Source organism: Hylaeus volcanicus, chromosome 5 (genome assembly GCF_026283585.1).
Source record: "Hylaeus volcanicus isolate JK05 chromosome 5, UHH_iyHylVolc1.0_haploid, whole genome shotgun sequence".
In the NCBI taxonomy this organism is placed as follows: Eukaryota; Metazoa; Arthropoda; class Insecta; order Hymenoptera; family Colletidae; genus Hylaeus; species Hylaeus volcanicus.
This window is the reverse complement of record NC_071980.1, coordinates 687,110-707,093: the sequence shown is the minus strand read 5'-3', so window position 1 is coordinate 707,093 and position 19,984 is coordinate 687,110. Positions and strand designations below refer to the sequence as shown.

The 19,984-nt window shown below is 47.6% G+C and overlaps 1 long non-coding RNA gene across 3 annotated transcripts in view; it reads left to right on the top strand.

Moving 5' to 3' along the window:
* LOC128877605 (uncharacterized) overlaps positions 1-19,984 on the top strand; it is a 113,775-nt gene that overhangs the window by 29,781 nt on the left and 64,010 nt on the right. For all 3 annotated transcript variants that reach the window (XR_008457268.1, XR_008457267.1, XR_008457269.1), the window contains one exon: positions 19,044-19,280. This is a non-coding gene — a long non-coding RNA (uncharacterized LOC128877605). The remainder of the gene's footprint in view (positions 1-19,043; positions 19,281-19,984) is intronic.

The window sequence follows — 19,984 nt, the reverse complement described above, 5'->3', positions numbered from 1 at the left end:
CTACGTACTATATTTGTCAGACAATACGTTCGTAAGCGGTTCTGCATGAGTTTTCGCATTATTTTCAGCGTCTTTCGCCTCAGCCATTATGTGCAAAACGATCGCGAGACCGCGGCGGTGTTCGAAGAATCGCGATTCCGCGATGAGCTCGTTTGCCGCTGTTTATTCCGTTGAAATGCACAGGTTTCTTTGGATCAAGTATCGAACGTCTTCGACGGGATTAATTCTTTCGCGTATTTTTTTCCTCGGTCCGCGTCGATGTTGGGCTCGTGATACGCTGTGTCACTTCGTATTAAGTCGTCGACGTTCCCTTTTCCCCGAGATGTAGATTCGTTTCGCAGCGAGTTTAATCGATTCGTCTCGAGATCCTGCACGCCAGATAAAAGCGTTGCTCGGGCCAAGAGTTACGAAACCGCGACTCGAAACATCCTCCTTCGGGTTTGTTTACGATTTCAATGGCTCGTTCGTCGATTCGAGTCTCGCCGCGAACCGAACGCGATACAGGGTGTCCCTAAACGAGAAGACTTTCCGTCGTTAAAGAAGCAACCGTAAAAGCGAGAGCTACTACTATCTGTCGTCGAAAAAAACTTATTCGGAATAGTTTTGAGTTAACAGGTTCGGTCAGCGGATCGAATGTTCGCGACAGTCCAAACAGAATTCGTTTAGATCGCCCTTCTCGTTACCCCTCCGCGACGTTGGCAGTGGCCAGCCCGAAGCAAGGTGCATTTATTTTCATGTAAATACGCCTGTCGCTCGGCAGCGCCGCGAAAGGGGACGTCAATCAAGGCGATAAGTATGCGGACCACTTCAAAGCGATTGCTGAGTAAGTTAAAGCCACACCAGGTACGCGAGTCGCTGGGGACATTGTTAAAAAGCTCCAAGCGATAATCATCGTCGTTCGATGGACAACGCAATTAACCCTAAAGTACCGTATTTATTACGTCATTCCTATTCAATGTTTGCACTTACCTCGTTATCGTTGATTTAATAAAAACTAAAATGCACCTGTGAAGAACGCTGAAAAAAGAAATTATGTTCATCTTCTCGGACATTATTTTAATACAGGCCGAAAAGTTTATCGGAGCACGCTAGGCGTATCTAAGTTTTGTTGACGTACTAACGATTAGCATCGATCGAGCGGGAAATGATCTATACTTTGTTCGTAACAAAGATCAACGACGCGTTTCACGTTTGACGCTGCAACAGCCGAACGACGCGATGCATGAAATTCTGTTACACGCATCGACACCTTTCGGTCTCTGTTTTGGCTATTCAAACGATTTTTTAAACGGGACCGACTCCATTTCACGCTCGGAAGCCACGAAGAAGAGCGCGTCGTTCGACAGAGTCCAACGCTGGAGAGTATTTTTAATTCGATGTGCATGTAATGGATCAGGCTTCGAAGTAGACGACAAACTGTTTGTCGTTTTCTTTTAAAGAGATGTGTTTTTTTACTCGGGTGTGCCAGGCTCGAATAGTATCCATGGAACCTGCTCGCTGTTTACGAAGGATGCTGCTCGTTTTCCTTATGCTTTCCTTTCTGCGTCCCGTTCTCATCCCATCGATGCACGCAATTTCCTCGACAGAGGTGCCCCGTTTTTTAAAACTTTAATCTTTCCCTCGCTGCGTCTTCTCGAGAGCGAAAAATAGAGGGAATTTCTGAAAATTGTAGAATTTTCTCGTCGCGCAACGGCCAACTTGTCTCATTCTTTTTCAAAAGAATTGAAAGTTATAGAAGTTTAACTGCACAAAAAGATCGAAGATTGCTCGGTTCTTGGAATAATATTAATAAATTTACTTATTCGTAACGAAAACATCGTCCGAATGAAATATAATAAACCAACTTAAAATCGATGATTAGAGCGTTGAAATTGTTTAAAAAATATAATGTATATGTATACATTACGCGCAGGATGGATGGACATTTCCGCGAGGAATTGTACATAACATGAACTGTGAGTCCGCCTAAAAACATAGGTTGCGAAATTGTTAAAAGACGATTGGTTCGAGTGTTGATTTTGAACCGTGTGTCCCAAGAGGAACGCTCACAGTTTCGTTACGTAAACGTTTCACAGTTTCCAGCAGGTGGCGTAAAATGATTCGCGGAGGTAAACACACAATTAATATCGATGGTAATTAGAAGCACATATTTACCAGGAGTTAGGCAAAGTACACGCGGTCCAAAAGGGACTGGAACGGTATTTAGGACGCGCATCTATTTTCGTTTGTCCAAGTTTCGTTGCAAAGAGCCGTTTCCACGCGGAGAGTTCGTGATTTTTGGTCTGTTTACGTTTAAAATCGAGCGAATATCGAGAGATCTCTATTTGTTGTTGAGCTCCCGCGAAAACGACGGTCGAGATAAATTTTACGCGGAACGGCGTGCGATCATTCGCCGATATTGGAAAAACCATTTTTCACTCTTTCTTTTTTTTACCTCTCCTCTTTTTTTCCCTCCGATGGTAAACACAGGTTGGTCAGCCCGGTTTCATAGTAAATAGCGTCCACTCCGTTTTCGAGCGTTTTCGGGACTTGTCATTGAGAGTCCGAGGGGATCGCGTTATCCACTTTATACGTTCGACTGCCAAATAAAACGGAAATACATAAAATAATAATGATAAAAAATCGAATAACAGAACCATCCGCGAACGAAATACTGCGCGATATCGACGGCTTGTTCCTCGTTTGATGGCTGCGTTTTATGTACCCCGGGTTAGAGCAATTGAGGGGTTGCGTTATCCTTGTGCCGATGGATGCTTTTTTTTCAACCATTTTGTCCACAAAAGTATGTCGCGGATCGTCAAAATTCACGTTAAGGAATTTTATTCCCTTTCTGGCGTTCTCGGTTCCCTGTCGTGCTGTCCGTTGCGGATTATATCGTACATTCGGGATGAGACTGTTTGACGATGGACAGGCAGAAGGGAAACGGGCCGGGTGGCGTGACGTGGGACCAACCGTAATACTATTTCAAGTTTCGTGCCGCGTGGACGTCGTGCCACGTGGCATTACTGCTTAATGTCACGTACCGATTCCCTTACCGACGTGTGACTAAGAACAAACCACCGGTCCTCCTAAAAATCCTCGGACAGACCTGGCATACGAATTACCAGTTCCGTGTTATTCTCTGTGAGTTAGCTGGTCGAGCATCGCGAAGCGATTTCTCACCGGGGGCCAGGAAAATTTCCTTGCGATCAAAGGTGGCCGATACGTGCCGCTCGTGGTTCCGAAATTACGTTCGAACGCGCCTAGCCTGCTTATTTTCGGATCCGAGCAAATTTTTTATTCGGATACAAACTTTGAGGAGCGGCGAAAAGAAGAACGAACATCCTTTGACTCGTTATTTTTTCGGAATCCTATTCTTTTATGTACATTCATTTTAGCGAATTCAAAAACAATGAACTCGCTTCCTTTGATCTTTGCGATACATCCAAGCGTACGGTTCTATACCGTTCTCCTTTCCGTCTTGACTCGCTTCTTCGCACCTTCAACTGCTCCATTTCTTCCGGTATTTTTCCCACGGCTGGGAACACGCCACATTTTATCCTATCTCTAAAAGACCTAATGCTTTCTTCCTTGAACTACCTTGGTCCTATCTCTCAAACTTCTTTTGTCTCCAGAGTCCTGGAAAAAAAATTATTTCGATCGACTAATATTCGCCTGTACATGACGTACAAAAATATCGTGGAAAACTTTGAAATGAACGTATACGAGAATCACGGACCAGTTTGCTGCGCTGGTAGGCGGGTGGTTTACAAAAAGGAACAGGCAGAATTTCATTAAAAATGAGAAATGCTGCGTCGTCGACGAGCCCCGATATCGATATTTTTTTTCGATTCGAGAGTATATTTATTCGAGTCCCCGCAATTATTCAATTCAGTCGGCTAAAAATAACAGAGAGAGTTTACCGATGTAACACAGTGATTCGAACTGTACGATGTTGGGAGCGCTGCCCGCGCCGCCGGTACACGTGTATCCGGGGAATTCGATAGTCGATCGAAAATTTCCCCAATTCAATCCCTTCGTTTTGTTCTGCGTCGTTAAATCGACATGGCGCTCCGCGTTATCCTAGTGGAAGAGGACTCCTTTCTTATCCGCAGACGTTTCCTTTCCAGTCGTTCGTTCACTCGATCTAATAGCCGACGATAAACATGAAATTTGATGGTCCGGTCGACTCGAAGAAACTCGCGATGAATTATTCCCCGCGTGTCCCACCAGACATGAAAGCGCATCGCACCGAGTAACATGTTTTCGAGATATCGTCGAGATTCCATCCGTTGGTCGTGACTCGATGACTCGGGACGAATAATCGCGAACAGAAGGCTGTTTACTCGTATCCGACATCGAGTCGTACGTTGACAGAAAAAAATGTTTGTTTACCGTGGCTCATCTGCCAACTCGCGAAGCATCTCTGTGGCAACGCGTCAAAAGATACCAAGACCAGACGCGAGCGGTAACAGTACCGCTTTGGCGTAAAACGCCCTATGACAGGCTGATCGAGAACGTAAATTCACGGTTCGTATCGTTGAAAGGGTTAAGAGGACGCGCGCGTGTAATTGAACTCGGCCTGGGCGGGTGCCGAACAATGTCGGCACGGATTCAGAAGAAAAGACTAGCTCGTATTCGCGAGAGTAATTTCTCGGTCTAATCGACGTCGATCGATCCGTTCGACTTGGACGCATCGCGGCTAACGAACGTGTTTCCATAGCACACTCGCTAACGGTGTACATGCGGGGTACGCTAAGATTGGCAACGACGACAACACCGACGACGACGAGTCGAGGGGTCAGAAGGGCGAAGAAGACGAACAACAGAGCATCGCGAAGATTCGTACGAAGTGGGTGTCGAGGCATCTACTGGGTGGCGAGATCCAGACGAACGCGGTCTCTCGTAGTGGGGGATATATGATTACAGGAGGCTGTGTATTCAGTTCGGGTAGTTGTCGTTTCAAACACGAGGCACGTAGCATATTATCATCGTTACGCGGTGAGGACTGAGGCCGTTCGTTGATACAACTTTGGTACATGGCCATCCGTGGCCTTACAACCCTGTCTTCCATCAGTTATACCAGCCTGGATACCATGGAACTCATGAATAAGGCAAACTCCGCCGTTATGTCTCCATTCCGAAACGCCCTCTCGAAACTTTTCGATGGTCTCTGTCCTCCACTCCCACCTCACCCTGTCATTCCTTTAACAATGGGCTATCAAAATGCATTGCTGTTTGGCGGAGGAAGCCAGGGTTGAGAGCTGACAAGGAAATTTGTGAAGAGCCACCTCCGTAGCACGAGTCTTCAATCGCGCTGGGGACCGCGAGTCGTTCCGTGAAATTTCACGATATATCCGCGGCAATGGCAGAGTATAGCCGCGAATCAATCTCCTTGTTTACCGGCCCGAACTTGTTCTTAATCTGTTTTACTGTTTACGCTTCGCGGAACTCTTGGAGGGGGATGGCAGACGCCGATCTTGAATTGTTAACGGCACTCTAGCTCTCTCCCTCTCTCTTAAGATTGCGAGTCCACCCCGAACTGGTTTATCAGAGATTCCCTTTTCGTCGCGGAATTCCGTTCGATGTATACGATGTTGGCCTGTCGATTCGGAGCTGTACTCTTGGTCAAACCTTCTTTTCTATTAGGTTTCTTCACCAGGCGTAAATCACGCCCCTCGAGGATCTTTTTTACGCTATCCATCTAAACATTCTCAAATATTCATCGTTTCGGCGTTTAACGCGAATGGACGAAACGAAATCAAAAGAGTAGAACCGAGAGAGACGGGAAAAGTATTTTGCGATGTTCTCCGCAGCCAATAAGAGGCGCGACGAGCACGAAACTCGGGACAATTTCGATGCAAAGCAGCGAAGGTTTCTTATTAAACGCTGCAGAGCAAAGCGGCCGCTAGGTTGTTTTGTCTGTATTTAACCAAATGACCTTAAATGATTATGCATATCAGGTAGCAAAGTAACGCCCCGTAACAACCCTGTTCGATTAAAGAGCGAACGAACGATGGAGTCGCTTTGATGAATTCTCTACGCAGCGACTAATCGTATCGATACAGGCGGGGAACGGACCCGATGATGGATTGGTCGACGTCCCCCATCTGACGTTTCTATCTCTGACACTGTGCATTACGATCGTTAAGAACCCTGCCGGAGAATGGCCTTTCTAATTAACGCGGAAACCGTCCGTTCTATCTTGGCGCTTACGTGGAAGGGACAGAGAGCTTTTATTGAATTATCGTACTGGATTGTGTTCGCGGTCGAATTCGAGACTGACGTTAGCCGTTCGGGGAATCGCTGTAAATACTCTTATTTATCCCGTTTGCGCACTATGGACAGTGCGCGCCGTAAAACATGGACAATTCCTGAAACTCGTACTCGACCATGCGTTTAAACATCGTCCATCATCCGACGATGGATAATCATCTATCGATGATCGTAGATTATGGAAATATCGAAACGGACGAAATGTCGCGTACTCGATCAATCTTGGAGCGAAACGCAGACTCGTTCTTCACGCTTGATTTGACCTGTTGCCGTTGACTTTTAATTATCATCGACGGGCTAAATATAGCGAAAGGAAAGCACGCGACGTAACAATGTTGACTGCATTGCGCTGTTGTATTCGTACCGGGTAATAGCCATGGTTATTGCCGTTGATGAACGGGCAACGGCTTAGCCCGATTCTTTTTCGCTGTCAATAAAGTTGGCCGGCCGACTATGAGAGCCAACGAGCCCATATAGTTGGTAACTGACCGCGAAATTAACCTCACTTTAGAGAGGTATGCGTGCCCGGGCCGGTGGTGCCACTTCGTGTTATTTATTAACTGCAATAGCGTTCACGAATGTTGTTTAAATTGGGACAGATTGGCGTGACGTTCCTCGGAAAGACGAACATACACTCCACCGAGAAGCTCTCTAGTCTTAGACACTCGTTGTAATCCGCGTTCATCGCCGGACCAAATCAGAGACCAGTGATACGGGATTCGATTCGAGATTAGTTTTATTTTGATTCGTAATCGTGTATTATGCGCTTCTCTCGTCATCAAATTAATTACAAACTATAATTATTAGCAAGATTCTACGGCGATTACGAGTTAAAATTATTCATAGAATCGACAATGTCTGGGGAAAAATTGAGACGACTATATCGAGGGAAAAAGGGGAACAAGAATCGATCGATGTACATGAAAATTAAATTGAAAGCATGACTACGACGTTTTCACGGAAATTACACAGGCGTAACGGGACGTCTGTTAAGGCGTGTGGAAATTGGAATGCACGTCATTAGGCATCAAACAATATAATTGACAACGAAATTAATGCGTTCGGCGGCAATTTATTCGCCACTTGCTCGGAAGCTTTTCTGCTGACACTGGCTGTGTTGCATTCGTTATTAGAGGCAGATACGATAATGATTAATGTGAAAACCGGTTCCACGAACTCTCGGGGTTAGGAAAAAGCGACCGAATATGGCTACTTTATCCTGCTCGGACTGTAATTCGCATTACGCGTTCCTTCTGCGGCTCTTCTGGTCATTCCACAGCGTTCCTCAACAATGAATTTCTCTGGATAGTTAATTATCTTGACCCCGAACGAATGCGCGAAGATACAATTAACCGGATTTGGAATCGGGCGCAGGAATCGACGCGTAGAAATCCTGGCACTGATCCGCGTGCACGTTTTCAACTCTGGTATATTTGTCGTAGTCGTAGTCTCGCCGAAGCTACGCTTATTTTCATTTCATTTTTATTCCAACTCGAACTCGAACCCGAATCTCTCCGCTTTTAATTCGACAAGTCCTCCAGAAGTCCTCTACGTGTCATTAATCTCGCGAGCAACGAAATGACCTTGTAGGACCATAGACGGTCACGGTAGCCCGCGGTCAGAGGATCGTTTAATTAACTTTCTCAAACGAATTTACGAGATTACCGGGGCGCATACCTGGCGAGCTCGATCAACAAGATCGATATACGCGCGCCGTTGTGCATTAAGCCCGGCATTAAGGATAAGATTCGAGGCTGTTAGCGCATATTGTTCTCGGGGCCAGGGAGAGAGAGTTGGTCCCTCCAGTATCGGTATCCGCCGCGGCGTACCCTAAATTATTGCACGAGACTTGACTGCGGCATCGAGGTAGTCTCTCGCAACTATGTTCGTAACTCGTAGTAACAACGGTCCAGAGGTGCCGATAACTGACCTACTATCTTCTCCTTCGGATCCGTGCGATGAACTTGGGAATCCTCTAATCTTAAAGCGACGATGCAACCGGCTGTCGAATAGTTTCGACCTCGGTTTCGTTGTGTACATAATTGAAATACCGTCTAGCCGTGGCGGACGACAGGGATAGAGAGACTCTTGGTCGTGGCACGTGTTAAACTTGCGGAAAATACTGGATCTTCGGGTAGAGAGGATTCGAAAGCATGGAACATTCATGAATTTCAAGCTGAGCGCTGGTAATAATGGCGCGACGGCTCGACAGTGCCAATAACTGCTCTAGTAACTTCCTCGCGATATTGTGTATCGGGTTTTGAAACCGAAACGTTTTATCCGCTGCCCCGAAGAGAGGTACCCTGATATTGGAGCGTCTCTCTTGACTTTGGACGCTCTGCGGAGAATAACGCGACCCGCGCGTTCATGGAATCGTTTCGGTAAACGAAAGGACGCGTTGGAAGTCGTTTTCTTGTCGTCATTCAATCATTTTCCCCACGCAAGAATGCATTCAAGGCCAACTTGTATAGTTTCTTTGCGGAAAAAGGAGTGTCGTGACTTTGGCTGCAGCAAATCGTCGGCAATTAATACAAAGACGGTGTAACCCATCGAAAGTTTCAATTGAAATATACGCAGTTCCACGAACGTCCATTGTGCCGAAATTCGGAATCAGAATATACATTGTACCGTATCCAGGTGGTGGTGCGGCCGGGGGGTGGGAGGTGAGGCTGTTCAGTATCGGCGGCTGGTGTAGCCTAAGTTATTGCGCGAGACTTAATTGGATGCAAAAGGAGTTACAAACTTCGGTAGGGACCCCTTCGTGGGGCCCCTCTCGAACACGATCTCACGAATCCCAGCCACCATTTCTACTCTTTTTCCCTCTCCCTCGTCCTCTCGCTCTCTTGTGTTTTCGACCTTACTCGATCGACCTCTGTTACTCTTTGAATCTTTTCTCCTCGTTTCTCGTCCCCTCTTTGGCTCACCCTAATCTCCCAAACGCTGTATCGCGTACAAATAATTCTGCTTCGGGGCGTGTGGGTGAGATGCGAGAGAAAGGGCGTCGTAGTTAAGCGAAAATCAGGGACCAAGGAAACAGTCCAATAAGGTATTCTCAGGATTTTGTCCGACTATACGGAATGCCTGGGTACAAAATTTTTACGGAAATACGCTAAAAGCTCGGACGTTGAAGGACATTTCTACCATTTGTTCGTAGAGTAGCGTTGAATCGCGTAAAAAAATATAAGCCACCGCGTACCACGTTTTTACCATTCCAATTAAAATTTTGTTGGAACCGTAGGTTTTTTTCACCCCTCGTTCAAGAACTCGTTATAAAACAGAAAATAACGTTCGGCGTTTCCAAGTCCCTCGCGCATCGTTTCGTCGTTCGTCGCCGCTCGATAAAGATCAACAATGGAAAGATCGAGAGGCGGATGCTGTGGAAGCGAAAGGAACGTGGCCACAAATTTCGCGCGGTTTTAATTACTTCCCGTGAGAGAGCTTCGGAGAGGCCTATCGATTTCCGTCCCGTTGTAATTGAGCCCTTCCTTTTTCCTTCTCCGTCCCGCTCGGCGTTTTTTAATCCCTTTAAAGCGGCCCCTGAAGAAATAGGGTTCGCGGTTTGGCGTGTTTGCTAAATAAACGGGACGCTCCCGCCTCTTTTGATGGTCCCCGCGGAAAGGCAGCACACATTCGTGTTCCGTGGATCGCGGTCCATTAAGCGGCTAATAAGTGGACAGAGCGCCCGGTTGCTGGTTACACGCGCTCCGAGCTTCTCTTTGGCTCTCGCCTCTCCTTCTCTCTCATTCCGAAAACAACCGATCTCGTTGCGTATGCCATTTACACAGTTTCTTCCATTCCAGATCCCACCTACCACTAGCGTGCGTTTCCCTCCACGGCGAACCTCGCCGGAATTTTATTCGAGTATAGAGGGATCGAAGGAAACTGATTTTCTCGATAAGAGAGCCATATTTTTTAATTTAAACACGTTTCTTAAACGACTACGACAACGTCTCCGCGTTGGATAGCTCGATACAATTATTTCCGGTTTATCGAGGCCCAACGATGTTCCGTAGATTCTCTCGTCTGTCACGAGTCTGGCGGCCGAATTAACGAAGCTCGCGCCGCGAGAAACTCCGAAGCGAAGACGAGGGGATTCGATATCGACAGACGAGGCGCGCTGGCAACTAAAAGTAAGCAACAAATAACGAGTGACTCTCACCGTGGAATCTCACCCACGTCGGAGCTGGAGAGGCGACTCCGTGGCAGCTGTCGATCGAGGACTGTTCAACCTCCGACCTTCGCCGAGGGAAGCAACCGACATGCTCCTCCTTCGTCGTAGGTCGTCGATGAAGCATCCAGCCACCATAGATAAGGATCTCCGAAGTGAGAAAGAACGAGCCATCGGTTATCCCGTGGCCGAGGGAGTGTGTAATTCGGGTTGCTCGGTGGACCTGTTCGTGGTTGCGTTACGGTCCATCCGAAGGTAAGCTTGAACGCAACGCGGGGATAGGTTGGCAGTCAGAGCGGAGCCCACTAAAAGTTACAGGAAGGAAGGCAGTTAAAGAGACGAAGGTGGTATGCGTATCGACGGTATGTAGTCGAGAGGTGGTATGCGTAGATTCTTCTGTTTCGGCTGGATTCCGATTGCCTGAATAAATTATCCTCTGCCCGAGCTAACATACGGAGGAATGAATTAACAATGGACCTTTGTTAAGAGTGCTCAGTCTATAAGTCACTCGTTGGAAAACATCGCGGGATCTCCGCGTCCAATTATTTTCTTCGTATTTTCTTCTCGTGCGGGTTACCCTCCGCGGCCAAGAGATAGATTACTCGTGGATTTTCAGCGCGATTTCGGTGCGATCGTCCAGAGACCTAGTTCTCTGCGTCCACCCGTTGATTAGACGTTCGTGCAAACGTACCGGGAATCGACGTTTTGTTAAAAGCTGCAAATGACCTTATCGCCATCCTAAATGGACAATTTCCGTGCACGTGATCGACTTCGCAACGGTGAACGTTTCCTGGCCGATCGACGTACCGAAGAGCTATGCCTGTGTTCGCTTGGACGCAGAAAGATGCGCAAGAGGAAGAAGAAGCGACAGAGGTGAAAAAAGGCGAAGGGGGAGGGGAGGGGGGGGGGTTTATGCCCTGGCATTCGGTTAGGTTAAATTTACTGACACGCTTCCAGGCCGCGCTGGCAGCCCCGCGGCCATCTCTCCGTCCTCTTCCTCCGCTCGGTCGTCATACTCTCCCTCTTCTTCTGCTCGTCGTAGCTTTATGATTACCTCCGTAAGGTCCGTCCGTCCAACCCTTCACCGTGGAATCTCGGCTGGCATCTAGTTAACCGGGAACGACGCCGACGTAGTCCCTTCTGCACGAACTTTGGACGTCCCGCTGGGAGAGAGGCCGCAACACCATGAACATCCCTGAAGCGCTTGGACACCGCTTCGCCTTGTTCTTTTCGACTCACGAGCTCCTCGCGCGAGATAGCTCGCGCCTCCTTTCTTTCAGCGCACGCCGGATCGATTATGGCTCCTTGGTTCTCCCTTTTGCGGTGTTGAGAACCCTCTTTCGTGGCTCCGTCTCGCTCTTCTCGCGCCATCCTCGTCGGGGTCCTTTTCCTTCCGTGTGTAGACGTTCATCGATTTTCCGCGATGCTCGATCGGCACGTAGAAGCCAAGCCTTCGCTAATAGAAAGGGATTACGCGTGCTAATTGGATGGAAATAGTGGGGATCTTTGCCCCTCGGTCGGATTTACAGAACTTTACGGACAGTTACGTTCGCTCGAATCGTCGAATACGAGCTGACATAGGAAAGACTGGACGGAGGTGATTTAGGTGGTGGATCGACGGTAACGTGGGTCTACTTAGGCCCTGGGAAGGGAAGGATGGTTCGATTCTTGATAGCATTTTTAAAAAATATCCCGATAAACGCTTTTACATTTTTGGATCGACGCGAGAGGCTTAATATCGATGTTAAATTATGTCGGAGGCAGCCAGGTATAATTTAATAACAGCGTTAAATTACGCCAAGGGTTGCGAGAACGCGTTAATTGCCGGACCGTGTAATTCCACCGTCGATTAAATTCTACGTTTGCGTTTCTCTCGATTCTCGAATATTTTCGGTACACAGCTCGCGCGTAAAACCGAGTTGAGCACCGATTTCCGAAAAATGTAGAATCGCAGAGCGAGGGGCGGACAAACACGGAAAATCGAAATCGTACACGGTCGACGTGGCCGATCGGACTCGTCGAAACTATTACGTTTCGCGTTTAAACAAAACCGAACTATTGTTATGATTCTCCCGATCGTCGAGCAGCGTAAAACAATCGCGATTCGGGGATCGGCTGCGTTTGTCCAGCAAGTTTCCGTCTCGGTAAACGCGCTCGAAATTCCGCCGGTTATAGCTTCGTAAACAATGATGTCAATCCTTTGAAGGAAAAATTGTTCCGTAACAAATTCGCGGACAAATGCACACGGATTCGCCTAACCTCGATACATTTATATTTCGTTGATTGAAAAAGTTTCACGCGAAATTAGGAAAGTAAAGTGCAGAGATCGGGTATAGAGTTTAATTGATAGAATGGATGATTATATTTATCGCGATCGAAAGGAACGGAAAAAGTTAGGTGGATAGGAGAGGTTACGGATAAGGAGGATGCCACGAGGTCTTTTGCGCGCAATTTTCTGGACTCGGCGCGATGTTAACCGGGATACGTAAGGTGGACTTCCCGCTGAGCGCGCTGGAACCATCCTGGATCCTTGGGCGAGATAGCTCGCGCCTCTTTTCAACATCCACCGGATTGATTATGGCTCCGCGTCGGCTCGGCTGAGAAATGTTGCCTGCTTACTCTCCTTACCGGACGCTCCTTTCGTTTGACCGACCTGGCTGGACAGGGACGATCTTCTTCCCCTTCTCTTTATCGGACGTCAGACGTTCGAATTTGTTCTCGCCAACAGGACTCTCGACCTCGTATCTAGAGCTCCGGCCAGACACGGGTGAATTCTTATTCGACTACAAATTTCGAACAACCAGCGAGAGATAAAGAATCGCTTCGTCGTTCCTCGTCGAATGAGAATTTCAATTTTATTAGAACCTCATCGGATTCTCGTCGACCGACGTGTATCCGAATATTTAAATAATCGACATGTTCGAGTATGGAAAATTCGGGAAACGGTCGTGGACTTTGTCGACGCGAGAAACTTGTCTGCGCAGCGAACCACGTTTCAGGGAAAGGTTTCGTTACCCAATATTAGGTTTCGCTCGAAACGAAATTATTCAATCATTGGAAATTCTATCGCGACTCGTTGCGAAAGGGTTACGTAAAATTGACGGCGTTGGCCTGCGAGAAGATCTGTTTGTAGTTGAGATTCGTTTCGCTTACTTTCTTTAGGCTACCCATCCGTTGTACTTTGGAACGAGTCTCGCGGTGAATGCCAATCCAGAATCTTTTTGCAACCATCGCTGACAGTGAGCTTTTTGTCGATCTTTCGAGACCCTCGCAAAACAAGAAAGATCGTCGCGATTTAAACCTTCGTTCTGCGATTCAACGATTTACTCTTGAATCATATACGAAGAGTTAGAAGTGGTGCGAGATGCAGTTTCGCAATGGTTTGTTTGCATTTGACTCGACATTCGATGGAGCGAGTCGGCCTCTCCGGCAAAGAAGGTCGACCTGCGTATAACCCTGCGCAAAATTACTTGGGCCGCTTTTCAACAGCCAACTGATCGATTATATTATGGCCTCCCTTTATTCCGTGAAATACAGCGCGACGGTGCGTGGTCCGTTGAAACGAAAAGTACTCGTTGTACCGCCCGCGCCATTGCGTGCATTTAACAGCTCGACAATGATGTCTCGTCGATTGTATTCGTCGAACAATCTCCTCGATCTCTCTGGAAATCAAAATTTCCTCTTGGTCGAGAGAATCCCTGTGACGTAGACTATTTTCGAAAATGCTCGGATGGCCGCTTGAGCGTGGATGATCCTCCTCTTCCGTGCCAAACGACAAAGTAGCAATCGATAGTAGCCGGTAATGGCATTTCCACAGAGTTTCGAAATTTCCCGCTCGCAACACATTTTCGACTTGGCCCCTGAAAACTGACCGGGACACACGCTCTCCACCCCCGCGTCGAGTGCTGCGGGATCAAAGCGCGCAGGGTCACGCGGTGGAAAATTACGTCTGGCCCTGTGCAGTCGGTCGCTGAAGTTAGAGTTTAATTAACGCATGGACAAAAACAAGCCGTGTACGTTGTTACGTGGTGCACCTATCGTTGTGTACGTGCTGCTCTCTTGAATTCCGTTATGCTGCGCGCGTGTACGCGCTCCTTCGCAAGATTCTCGTCGCGCGATATTTCTCTCGTGACGTAAGAGCATAAATATCCCCGCGAAGGGGATGTTCGTGACCTAACGGCCTCTGGAGGAAGTGTCGTTTTTATTTAAAAAAAAAAAAAAAAAAAAAAAAAAATAGAAAGAGGAAGAAACAGAAGACGACAAGAGAGAGAGAGAGGAAAACGAGAGAAAAAGGAAGATAGAAACGGAAGGAAAAGAATAGAGAATTTATCAAATGTATGAAATAGGAAAGACGCGCGTGGCACGAAGCCGAGGCGAACACATCTCGACGGTTTATCGCGTTGCCACTCCGCTCGATGCTTTTTACTCTGCATAGCACTGTTTTATAGCTCTCGAAGTGGACGGTTCAGCCGCGGGATTTACGAGGTCGTATGATATTCGTACATGGCCAGATGTTTCTACATCCTTCCTTCTCGTGCCCCGATATTACGAGTCGCGCAACGATTCGACCGACAAAAGGGTCGCCACGCGTAATCGCGATACCGATACGTCGTTTCCAGACCTGGGTTTCTCAATCGTCGCCATTGAGACGAGTTGTTAAATTCACCGTGTATCAGGCGAACACGGCAACGTCTATGCTCTTTTATCTTTTCACTTTCCGACGAATAGGGTCTAACTGCCGAAGATCGATGGAATTTCAGAGCTTTCCAATCTCAACGTGCCTCTGTCAACTATTAATAGTTTCGAGTCAACAAAACGCTCAGTCTACGCGTACAGAATCGTTGGACGGGGTTGCGCGTTGCATATTTAATTCGCTGCGCGATTACAACGGAGGATCTATCGGGTCGTGGTCAGACCGCAGTTAGTTTGATTTGAATCGACGTCATTCTGAGGTCTGGCGAGATTCGATAGCTGATGAAAGGGTACCCAATTCGCCTATGCATAATTAGAGCCATCGGGTACGCCTATAACTCGTCGCGCCGCACAATTATAAATGTAAGAGGGTCGATTGGCTCCGCTGCGTATAGGATTTCGCGAAGCAGCGATAACAGCGTAGCCTTTGTTTCAATATTATAGCTAGAAATGAATCTTTGGTGGTTCGTCGATGGCGGTGTTTGGTTTTTCTCGTATATCTTATATATTGCAGTATTTTCGAGAAGCATCGAGCGACAGACCTTGGCTTCGCGATAGCTCCATTAACGAATTCCTTTCTCGGTAGCACGCCGCGGCCGTGCTAGCGAGCGTATCTCGGGCATTCCGTAGAACTCGAATCACTCCAAGATATATTTGAAGACGCAACAATCATCATGGTAACAGCAAACGGATGGGGAAGCTTTCCGAAATTGAAGAAAAATATTTGAAACCAGAACTGAAAGCGCGCAGGTCTCCTACTTGTTCGCGGTTTGTTAATTGAGAACTGCATTATACCGATCAAACACCCGTGAATAATGAAACCGAATCCGCTGTTGCTGTTCCTGCACACTCGCGGTGACCCTGTGTGCTCTGATTACATCTGAACCGGACGTGTGCACGCGTTGACATAATGGGTTATAAGCTGATCAATTATGGCTAATGTCTGGCTGACCGAGTTACTCGCAGAAACCTAAGGAGGCCTTTGATTTATCGAAAACGCGTATCGATCCTCTGAGCCGATTTGCCTGAACGATCGTCTGAATTTCTCTACCGATTGCTAGTCTGGCAAGTAGGCCAAATCCTAATCTCCAGAAACTTGGACGCGCTGATAGGGTAGCTGTGTTGGTAATCTGGCTAGTATCAGCGATAAGACACTCGACAAAGAGTTTTCGTGATATTAAGGAAGCACGATGCATTCAGCGATATCTTGGAACGTTATAGGACACAGCGGGATTAGAAACGAATCGAAGGTTGGAAACGGTTTAACGAATCCAAAATGTACGATACGTTTCAGAGAAGAAAGAAGACAAATATTGGATGAAAGCGATCGTTTTAATTAATTCCTGGGTAACGGAAAATGTTATTTTTCCTGAACCGTTCCTGGGACGGTTACCCTAAATCATCCCAGAGTCAATAAGTCCATCGTTATTGAACGGAAGTACGGTGAAACGTTGCCGTCATAGGTTCACCCAGAATGAATTAAATTTTTCCACGTCAAATCGTCCCGAGGAGGTAGCGCGGGGGTACTGACTAATTAGGACCCTCTCGGATCGATTTCCAACGCTCTTTGCACGGCATTCGCGATTAATCCTCTTCTCCTTCCTCTCAGGCCGTTTTCAATCAAGAAAAGGAGTGAAAAAGCACGGACAAAGTGGCCCAGGCGCGACTCGGAATTCATAATGTCTGGCGCGTACGGGTCTTCCGGCGTGGACCAGTTTCCGCTCGTGGAAATCCCGTGGCGCGCGCGAATCAGAGAACGTCTGGCCTCGGATTCTCGTCATGATAGCGCGATGCATACGTAATGCATTTCACGGCAGACTGCATTCGACCGTCCCGCAACGAGGATCTCGTTTTACGGGGACCTTCGTGACCATGCTATCGCATCCGTTTGAAAAGTCTTGAATCTCTTTCAGCAGTGGTCTTTCTAGCCAGCGCTTGAAACTGCCTCTTGCTTGTTCCTAATCAAGGTATTAATAAGATCCCTTGTATCGAGGGCGAGTTTCGCGTGAAGCAAAATGGCAGCTCGGATAACCAGGGTTTCAATTAATACGTCGTCGATGGAAGATTCGGTAGCTCGACGAGTCGAGGAGTATCCTTGATCCTAGGACGACTGTCCTCGTCGTAGGTTGCTCGCTTTAAATAGAATTGTTTTCCAATTACTCGTCTTGACGTCGGCTTGCACATCTCTGATCCATGAAGCAAATACACGCGTACGACAACGAGAACAACCTTGACAATTCGTTAATTAACGAATGTATTTACAAATTATTAAAATCACGGTATATCAGTATTCTCCGTGGCATCCTCGACGTACCAGTCTACGAACGAATTTATTAACTTGAGTGGCGTCAACTGCACGCTCATGCCGCGAATTTTCAAATTCGGGTCTCCCGGTAACGAAGCTTCGTACACGAACTGCAAAATATTCCGTTCCACCTTTTTTTGTTTATTTTTAACCGTGGCAACTACTGACGCGGAATTTTCGCGAGGAAATAAAAAAAGCACAGTAGCCCAGAAATGTTTCAGAAGTACAGTCTAATGTTACGGGTAACCACCCCAAGGATATTTAATTCCCTCGATTTTATATATATCTGCTAATTCGTGTCCAATGCGAACTTGTCGCGGTGATTGAAACATCTCGCTCGACGAATTCAACGTAAGCTCTCGATGTGGGTCGCGCGGCGACAGCCATTCCGTGGCCTTCGGGCTCAATTAATCAGACACTGCTGGACGTTCTCGAGCCGTCCTAGACAGCTGTAGGAAGAACTATTCCAAGCTTTCAATTCTCGCAGTCTCGTATATAATCGCGTGGCTAGTCTCGAACAAATTTGCAACTCGCGCTTCAATTTGCTTAAGCTGTCCAATGCACGTGCGAGTCGAACGATTCGGCAGCTGCGAATGGCTCGCATGTGCAAAAGTGCCAGCGCGAGCGCGATCGTGCTCGCCAAGCAGAGATCGCATTGCAGCAGCTGTTTTTTCGAGTACGGTGAACATTTTCGCAATACCTGCACTTTATAATTCAAATGTTTATACCCGCTTGTAGCTCGTAGCAAGATTAGAGGGTTACCCATCTCTGTAAGAGGCGATGGCGAGGAAAATGTAAAGCCGATATGCTCGTTAATGCACCTATGTCGGCTCGACGTGTCTGATAACGAGGCGCATCGTGGATTTAACGTTATTTCGCGCGCGAATCTCCGCGAACGTTGCGCTTCCGGTCTGACCGTTCGGGCTTCCTCGGTCGAGCGTAAAACAGCGCTCGACGTTCCGTACACGTGCGTTAATGTGTTATTAATAACCGATCTCGACGGCATACGGCCGTGATAATGCCATTGCGGAGGCATCGCCATGAATTTTACAGCCGTGTTTGCGCTCTCGATGTCGGTCAAATCCAGTCTACGATAATCGTTGCCAACGAAACGAGGGTCATTTCACGCCAGAACGACTACTCCTCGCGGTAGACGTCAAGGATTTTGTTGAAATTCGAGTACGACAAGGTTCGCGCTAAGAATCCCCAGATCTGTACGACAAGATTCTCGACATGTGTTCGTCTACATACATTCTCTGGATCGATGTCGAGAACGAGACACGAATCGCGCACGGGTAGTATTCGCGTATGATGACCAAGTCACGAGTGGAAGTCAAGTACATGTACGTACTCGAAGAGGGTCGGTCTGCGGATACTCTGGTCCACGCAGCACGTGAAAAGCGTCGTTGTTCCGGGAACGGAAAGAGGTCATAAACCGCGAATAGACGAAATTCATGACCCTGGCGCGAGGAAGGGACAAGCAGGGAGAAGGGAAACGTCTTTTAACTCCGGACGAGACTCGACCCAATGTTGGTTGGCGCGAAACCGTCGATATCCTCCGGACCACGGCTGGTTTGATGTCCTAGCATAAACCTGACCGGTGTTGTTGTCTTTCCTCCACAGATGCTGGGACCAGCTCCGAAACGAGGCAAAAAAAGCCCACAAAGCGTCGATCTCCTAGTCGCTGGCATTCGACTGGGAATAAGGAAACCGTCGTTACATCCTCCGTCGTCTCTGAATAATGGAGCCATTCGTAAATTCGACAATGTCCGGACACGTCCTCGAACTTTCACGGCATAACGTCGCGGGATAGTTTTTAGGACGCCATGAGGGAAAGGCCGAGGAAAAAAAACGTATGCGGTGAGTAGACAGCTTTTGCATCAAAATATAGTTTGTTATCGTCGATCAGAATCAGACAAGAATCAGTTTTAATTTCTTCCTTAAAACCATACCCATTGCTTCTACATATCTGCGTTTCCGTTCGATAACTTCCCACTCGTCGTCGATAACAGCGAATAAACGGATCCGTTAAGAAAATTAAACTCGTCCTTGGAGGTCGAGCGAAAGAGGGGGCAAGGAAAAGGGGGAAAAAAGAAGGAAACGGGCAGAGAAACTGTGGAGAGTCGAGGGGATCCCTGGGATCTGATCCGTGAAAAAGCAATTGGTAAGCAGGAAAACCGGTCACGGTCGGTATAATGCTGGACGAGGAGGATGGTGGAGGCAAGAGGGGGGAGGTAGGCTGGAGAAACGAGACGGGCAGACTCGAAACGAGGTAAAAATTGATTCGGCAGGTGAAACCTCCGGCTCTGTTCTCTGTTGATTTAAGCAACGTACCGGCTGCCTCGTGCTCTATAATCATGGTGAGCAGTCCGTTATTACTCCGCCGCCAGTACCTATCTACTCTTTCCTCGGTCCTTCTCTGGCTTCGCCTCTTCAGCTCCGATCGTCCTCTTCCGCCGCCCTCCGCCTCCTCTTTTCGTCTTATTGTTTTCTCTTCCACTCTTCTCTGTGGTACCCTTTTCTGCGTCCACGGCTCGTTCGAATCGCAGCCTCTCTCTTTCTCT